Source organism: Rousettus aegyptiacus, unplaced genomic scaffold (genome assembly GCF_014176215.1).
Source record: "Rousettus aegyptiacus isolate mRouAeg1 unplaced genomic scaffold, mRouAeg1.p scaffold_m13_p_7, whole genome shotgun sequence".
Taxonomy (NCBI): Eukaryota; Metazoa; Chordata; class Mammalia; order Chiroptera; family Pteropodidae; genus Rousettus; species Rousettus aegyptiacus.
In genome coordinates this window covers 81329228-81338267 of record NW_023416310.1, presented here as the reverse complement: position 1 = coordinate 81338267, position 9040 = coordinate 81329228, and positions in this window count along the sequence as shown.

Here is a 9040-nt window from a genome sequence, read left to right as displayed (position 1 = left end):
GCTTATAAGTTTTTCACTGAAACTGACAGATAAATATATTTTTATTAAGTCTCCAAAATAACCTCTCCCTAAATAAAATAAAAATAAAATAAATGATTAACAGTTATAGTTGGCTAATATTTCTACTAGTTTGGTTTATTTTTAAACCTATAAAATAAATGTGTGTGTGTGTGTGTGTGTGTGTGTGTGTGTGTGTGAATCCTTCCCCAAAGCAAGATGAAGTAAAGCAGGCAATTAAAGTATGGTATTGACTTTTGATGCATTCGGCTTCAAAAATTTCACACTTTCTGTAAATTTGCTGTGCTAAGAATCTTTCTTTTACTGCTTAACATTCAGGATGGAGAAATGCACATGTCTATAGACCTATTTGTCAAAAAAAAAAAAAGTAGTGAATGAGAGTCACATTTGAATAACAAGAGTGGACTAGACATGAGAGAATAGAACAGGCTCAGGCAGCTTCAATTCTCCATCTTAAAATTACTTACTATTGTTAGGAATAATAGGACATCAAAAGGATAAATTCAAAACTCAAATTAGTTCCTGTCCTCCCAAGAGAGACTGCCTGCCTGATTCCAATCTGTCTTTCATGTGTCGTTCTCCCTCAAACTTATGATTTCAAGGGCTAGAATGTCATTCCAATATGCAAAAGAACACTGGCATTAATGAGAGGTATATTTAGAAATCCTTCTACTGTGGGATAGATTATATTAAAATTATGAATTTTAAGGTCATGACAAGGACATATTGACAAGCTAAAGTTTCAAAACTATGTAAATTAGCTACTTGGGTAATCACGTCTCCACAAATCTTCTCAAATTAAAACGGACACAATTATTCATTCTTTCCACAATTAAGGATCTGTTAGAATAGGGCTATGCTATTTTCTGCTAACAAACAATGCCAAAATCTCGCTGACTTATAAAAATAAAGGTCTATTTCTCCCTCAGACCACATGGCTACCATCACGGGCCTTCTTATTCCTGGTACCATGTGACAGAGCAGCAACCATCTCAAATGTTGCTGGTCACTCTGACAATGGGTAAAAATAGCTCTAGGATGTGTTACAGCAGAAATTAACTATTTCTGCCTAAAAGAGACTCTCTCACTCCTCTCACAACTCATTGGTTAAAACAAGCCACGTAGCCCCACCCAACCATAAGGGGCAATGAAAAGATGACCACTAAAGCAGTGATCATAGCAACAACGAAAGTCCTTGCCCTTAGAAACTTATTAGTACAAGAAGTCACACAGATACAAAATATACAAATATAAAGGAGGTAAGTTCCCACTGTAGTAAGTGATATGGAAGAAACAACCAATGACGTGGTTGACTACTGTGAGGAAAGAGAGATGAATAAGAAAGTCCATTTCAGGTAAGGTAGTTAGTCATAAGACGAAGTACACAGCAGACACATTTTGATATCTTCCCCTCGCCCTTCTACATCTATCATCCTTCCTTTTCCGCCCTGCCCTATGCCTTGAAAAGTTGATAAGGGAAGAGCAGCAAAATACATCACCTCAAAATATGACTACTGGAGTTCAGAACACATTACCTCAAAATATTCCCCTTTGGTTATTGATAATCAATATCAAAATATTGATTATTTTGAGCTATAAGTACTTGAAAAACAGCAAATACAAGGACAAGCTTTCTCTGAACTTCCCTCATCGGCCTAAAGACAAATCTTCTAAAGGGAACTCAACTTCCATAAACCCCCTCCCTGTAGTTTCATCAGCCAGGGAAGACTGACTTTTAACACAGAAGAGACCAGAAGTCAATAGTACACCCAGCCAAACTCTGTCACAAACTATCATACTTCCCGACTATTCTTTTAAGGGCCCATTTGTCTAAAAATCATTCACTCTCCCCTCAGAGGCCTTGACCCCACCTCCCCTTTCCCTATTAAGATGATATTTAAGTCTGAATTCTAAGCCACGTTGGGAAGTTCTTCATTTTAACCAGGGTATCTCCCATGTATACATGAGGTATCCGTGTTAATTAACTTATTTGTTTTCCTCTTGTTAATCTGTCTTTTATTACTGAGGTCTCTACTAAAAACTTCTGAGTAAAGAAAAAGTTTTTCCTCCCCTGCACATGTATGGACTCCATCAATAGAACTCCTTCCCTCTGGCTTCCAGTTAGGTTCCACCACTGAGAAGCACAGGACGAAATCAGAAGGAGAGTGGAGTCCTCACTCCTTTTGGAATGGGGTGCCGCTGGCTGGCTGTGTTCCCCAGCCATGGTTGCAACACGCCACATGTGTTTGCTCTCTCCCCAGAGCAGGCCAAACCCTCCCCATACCCCAGTTCTTCCAGGCCTAAGAGTGGTAACTCCCCAACGCTTCTAGCCCCAGGGTCCTTCACTATCCATTGTGGTTTCCCCAACTGCTCGAGAGTGAATTGTGGCCCCTTAAAAGTCATACACGAGGGCGCAGCAAGAAGAGAGCCCTCTGCAAGCCAGGAAGAGAGCCCTCATCACAACCAGACCATGCTGGCAACCTAACTCCAGACTTCCGGCCCGTGAGAACTGCGAGAAACTAAATTCTATTGTTTAAGCCATCCAGTCAGTCTATGGTATTTGTCATGGAAGCCTGGGCAAAGACACTAAGCTACACTGTTATAACAATTCATTTATTAAACCCTTTTCAAATTATACAAATAAATATTCCACCTCTTTCCTGCTGAGATCCTTATTAATGCAAAATATATATTTTTAATTCGCATTTGTTTGTGCCTACACTTTCTCTCCAACTTGTAATCTCCTACATACATGACAGCTTAATTATGACTTAGAAAATTAGAACAAACATTTGTTTTAAAAGGCTAAATATTTAAGTAAATATTTCATTTATGCTTTATTTAAGCCACTGTAGAGAAGAAGGCACGATATAGCACGATCATTTAGAGAATGGGACTGGAGATTTAGGTGGACTTGAGGTTTAATCCCATCTCTGCACACGGCAGCAGAGTTACTTGTCCAAGCTACTTCTCGAATGTTTATGTTTCTCACCCGTCAAATAAGAATCACCACTTGACTTATAACCAATGCAGTTATTACAGGGTTACAGTAACAGCCTAAAGCAAAACAGAGAAAACTATTATTACTTCTATTAATTATTATTATTACTCTTACCAAAAACCCTTTTGTGTTATTGCTGTTTCAGAAATTTTGAAACTTGAGCATATTCGTGGATACTGTTCCTCACAATCCTCACAGCCTATGGGATTTTTACATTAAAAAGAATGGATTAGTACCCATCAACAAGCCCCAAAAGCAATATGAACTAAAGCCAGGAGGCATCCTGCATTTTGCCTACAGAACATTCTCTTTAGAGGGGAAGCTAATCAAAGCCTTATAATCTTTAATGAAGTTTTCTTATGAAGTGCAGGACACTTGATATAATTTACTTTAATGAATTACCTTTTTTATGCTTAGAATAAGTTGTCTGAAAAATTATTTGTTCTGTCTGTACATTCTCTCTTTATATCTTTACTTGTCTGCTGCTACATCAGACACAGACATAACTTATACACAAAGCTGAAAAATACTAACGACCATTAGCCCCGACCTCAGCAACTCACACAAGGATTATTCACATAAAACATCACTTATTTTTTTCTTTAATAACACTGAATTTTCTATGGCTCAGTAAATAAGCATCTAACAAGGGAGTCAAACCAGGCTCTGAAATCTGCACATATTACAAACCTTTGCAATAGGAAAAAAGATTTCTCAGTAGGCAGATTCAATCGTGGAAAGTCTGAAAACTAATAATTTATTCAGCAAGGTTATGCAACAGAGAATTTTTAGCTTTGTAATCCAATGGCCAAAAATAATTTCTAATAAATTGCTACTTACACTTGACCTTGCAAGATAACCTAATCAACCCATACTTCCATGATGACAATGTTAAACAATTTAATATGAACTTGAACAACTTCCTTAACCTCTCGAGTTTCTAGATTCCTTATCAAAATGGGGGAACTAATTGTACATAGGGTAAGGGTGGCTAAGAGAATGGAATTTTTAAGTCATGCAAAGTATACTTCCTGATACATAGGAAAGCACCTAATAATTGTTATATGTTCAATTATTATGATATCTAATATCCATTTTATCTACAGATTATTATAACCCACTGACTCTAGAAAATTTGAATCATCCTAAAATAGAAAGGGATTATTCTTATTGTTATATGACCATTCTTTTAGTTTAAAGCTTGCCTGTAAATATCCCCAAAAGATTTAACAGTTTTCAACATTATCCCATAAGGGTGTGGCCTGGCTTATTAAATCATCCCATACCAATTAGCAAAAAGTTTTTCCTGACTTTTGGTTCATCCCAGTCTAGAATATAATAAAAGTAGGGTGAATTTTACACTAAATAGTTTAGAGAAACCAGGAGACCAGATTTTAAATATTAAACCTTAAATATCTAATTTGCTTCAAGGATTCAGTTTTAACTATAGAGTTTATAATTTTTAAAAAAAGATAAGGGAAAAAGGAAACAGAAGTTCATGTTTTGAGATTTCTGAGTTTGCTTTTACAGCCAGAAAGTACAATTTTTAAATGGGTAGGGGCTGTGACAAATTGGTGCAATTGTTCTCTGCTTCTTGGCCAGTATTGTCATGTGTTTAGATTTTGCAAGAAAAGCTAGAAATATGGATTTTTAAGTGAAATGCTTTGTTTGTTTTTGATTATTTGTTTATATTGATGACAACTTTTTTTGTTTTTAATATAGTGCTACTGACAAGTAAAAATTTTAAAGGAATAAATTTGACCCATAACTGCCAGTTTGAAATATATGGCAAAATGATTAAGGCCTTTTGGCACTGTTACATTAAGAAATACATTAAGAATTTCCAAAAAATTATCTTTTGAGGATCTCAGATTTAAGCTATTTATTCAAAAACTGGTCACTGCACATTATGGTCAAAGAGAGACCAACGGAAGAAACAGATTACTCTAGATTGGCAGGCTATTTGAATAAGGAAGGGAATTTATAAAAAGGCTTGTCCTGGAAGCCATAAGATGAATAGATTTTCCGTATCTGCTCATCAGAATCTTAAAAGTTAACATAGAGGCCTTAACTGATTGAGTCATATATACAGTCCAGACGGTCTCGACAACACATTGTCCTCTGAAAGGAGTATCCTGAAACAGCTCCAGCTACAGGGATGCTGGGGGAGATGCACATTCCAAGGACAGGTGAGGGGTGAGAAGCCTCTGACTGCCTCGGTCAGCTTGAGGGTCAACTGGCAGCCACATCCGCTCGATGACTTCCTCCAACACAAAACAAAGAGTTAAAATATTTACTCCTACCCATGCATCCCTGTTCAATGATAATTCTGAAACAGGAAACTCCTATCATGACAAAACACTAAATGCGTAACAGCTTCCATGGAATGCACGGCAGCACACACAGCCCTTGCAGCACGCTTTAGCTCTCCATCATTTCACCAAGTCTCTGGGTCTACAGTCCACAGGCGGACACAGAATACGGAAGAGACAATGTTAACAAACAAATAAAAAAATCTTTTTCTAACCTTTGTCTCCACCCAACCCCACCCTGTCAACTTTCAAGAAAGAAAAATAGATATGAAACAGGTAACAGTGTCCACTTTTCCAGCTCAGTGCTCCCAACAAGCCACACAAATGTAGACAGACGCCATTCTTTTATCTCCCCGTGTGCTTTTCCTATTAGCGCCCTGCATAAAATCAGAGGTTTCTGAGACTCTCACCCTTTTCCTGGTCTTTGCTCTGCTGTCAGTCTAGTGGTACTCCCCTTTCTTGACCTTATGACTAAGATTAGCTCCTCATTAATTGGTCTTAATAGGGAGCCAAAGTGAAAGGAACAAAGGTTTGCAATGAAGAGGAAAGAAATGAGAGTTAGAAAAAAGATTTAAACTACTTTCAGAGCAGAGATGGACACTTCCGTATCCTGAGCTCTAGTCCCCAGGCCACCAAGACTTGAGCTCTTCTTTATAGCCTCATCTAGTATCCTTGCATCAGAATCATTTAGGGAGAGTATTTAAAATGCGGATTCTTGGACCCAGTCTGGTCCTTTGGTAGGGATAAGAAATTTGCTATTTTAATTGCACCCCACAGTGAATTTCAACCAGCTCTTCAAGTGGACCACTGAATTTGGTGATTCAGAAAAGGCAGAGTCTAAAAATCTCTACCAGATATTCAGGAAAAAAAAAATTAAACTAACAACCAAGAAGGAGCTTATGCTGTCAGGTTCGCACAATTCTTAATTTTTTAGGGGAACGATTATTATCAACAAACATCTGAAGTCCATTTATTTTACTTGTTTTGACATTTGCAGATAATGACAAGCTAGAGGGGAAAACAGGTTTAAGGATTGTAGCAATTAGTTAATTTGTGACTGATTATTAAAAAATAATAAATGCAGCTTCGTGCTTCTCCAGAGGGGACAGTTACAAATTACTATGGTTGTTGCTGTTACCACTGTTGATGTTATTGCTGTTAAAGGATTGAAGCCTCCATATGTCGGTGAATATTAATATTGTGTGAGGCTTGTCAGGTTGCCATAGCCACCTCAGTTCCCTCTTCCAAAAGGAAATGACGCACCAGGAGTCAGAATTGTGAAGAAGCCCATACATGTAAATGCTACCCGGGAAGGAGTTTGATCTGGAAATAGCATCTTCCCTTCCCACTATTGCCTGCTTTGTTCATTTTGTTCCACTGACCAAAATGCACCTGCTTCCAGCCTGCTAGCCCTTTCGCATGTGTGTTCTCCCCAGCTCAATCATCTTCTCCATCTCCACTCAATTCCCCTAATACCTCTCACTGTGCTCCCTTGAACTCCTGGACACACATCCTCACTCAGCCCTCTGGCATCACTTCCTCTGCCCTCTCTCCTAAACTGAATCCTGGCTTTTCTCTGATAGTGATAATACTGAACTCTCAAGTGTACAAAGATCCTGGTGATGTCATCCTTTTTTTCCCTAACCTATCCCTAGTCCCATTGTCCCAACATTTTAGGAACTCAAGGTAGATCAGTCTCAATTTCAATATTATTTCTGTTTCCTCCACTGTTTCATCATTTCTTTTCAAAGACTCTTCCCTCCTTGGAACCTCCCCGCTCTTCAGTAATGCCATCCTCTTTCGATCTTGCTCTTTGTCTCGTAGCCTCTTGGGGATCCTCATGCTTTCCTACTGGCCCCGTCCCTTCTCATCCCTCTGAGACACTATACACGCACTAGACCCCAGCCTCAACTGCTTTATATCCTATACTTCAAAGCTGGTGCTTCAGTCTCATCTCGCATTGACTGGTTTTACCTGCAGACCCAGACAGAATGCTTCTGGCATTGTGATAAGTTTCCTAGAACCCAAAGGACATTCTCTCCAACCCCAAAGCACATAAGGTAGTAGGATGTAGCACTTGGGGATTTGGTGTCTGGATTAAACTTCAAAGGTAAAATCCTGTCTTTACCACTTACTACCTCTATGGTGTCAGGGCAAGAGGTCCAACCTTTCTAGGCGTTACTTTCTTCATCGTTAAAATGATGACAATAATATCATCTATCTCATAAGGTTGTTATGAAGATTGGAAAAGAAAATTTCCTCAGTATAACTCAGAGTGGTTGAAAGTAAGAAAAAAAAAACAATTCAGACTCGCATTAAAAAAAGAAAAAAAAGTATTTTTATTGGCTCACTTATCTACAAGTCCAGAGGAAATGCAGGCTTCAGTGGTTTGGTCACAGGTTCAAGGACCTATTTCTTTCTCTCTCCTTCTGCTCTGCCTTCTAAGGTGTCAGATTCATTTTAAGATTGGTTCTCCCTTATAGTTACGAGAGGCTATCACTGGGTTATAGGCTTCCTCATCCAAAACAAAGAAGTGAACAAAACGATCACTTTAAAAAAGCTCTCCTGTAATAGTGGAGGAGAATGATCCCAGACATTCTCGGAAAATCTTTCATGTCTCATTGTCCAGATATAATTAACCAGCCTATTCCCACACCATTGCCTAGAGCAGAAAAATTCCTAATTGGCTAGGACCTGCTCAAATGGACCAATTACTATAACATAAGAGAAGGGGTTACAAACCCTGGAAAATATCCTTGGCACATAAACTGTACATTAAACATGAGATGGGAAAGGAGAGGGGAATGGATGTTGGAGAGATAAGCTAACACTCAATTATGGGAAGTCAAGTCCTTAGCTAATGATGAGCAATTAGTAAACACTATGCTAATAGTATCGCCATTATATCGTTTTTACCTTTGATAGCTACTTCTTATTCTTCTTTGTATTATCATTTCTTGTTTACATGATTGCCTCTCTACATTCTCCCATCCTCAAGCTTGTAAATTCTTAAGGCAATGTGCTTTGCCAATCTTTTTTACCACTATCATGGCCCTCCCCAATCTCTGTTAACTTAGCAGAGTACATAAGAACATAGCTTTAATAAATGCTGGCTGAATACATGAATAGACTATAAAAATGGTTCTAGCCCATGATAAAGTCTCTCTCCAGCAGGAATTAGAGATTATGCAATGCCCTTATGCCCTCTGGTAAAGATCAATTCAATACATTTTTAAAATATCCTTTCTTATATAAAATAAAATGTCTAATCCACCATTGATTACATAGGCACAGAGACTGAATATGTCATAGGTATTTTCCAACTGATCAGTGAAAGCTTATTCTTTACCACAATTGCATGTGATTTGTTCTTTTTCATTTTTCTTTCACAGCAACTTTTGTAGTAGATGATTCCATCTGACCAGACTTATATATACTACAAAGAAATATGAGACACATAATTTTTTTGGTCTGTGTAACCTCATAATGAAAGCTCTTTAAATAGATCTTCAAGTAACATCTATAGTTCTCAAAAACACAAATTTCCAGGAAAAACTCTGATATTATACAGAGTGAAGTTAGAAGTTACTTATAAAGGAAAAGACTTCCTTGTTAAAATTGATCTTTAAAATGTCCCATTTTCCATAAAATATTTTTCAGTTTTAAACCAACGTAGAGCAATATATGCCTTATTCTTCCCTACTTATTA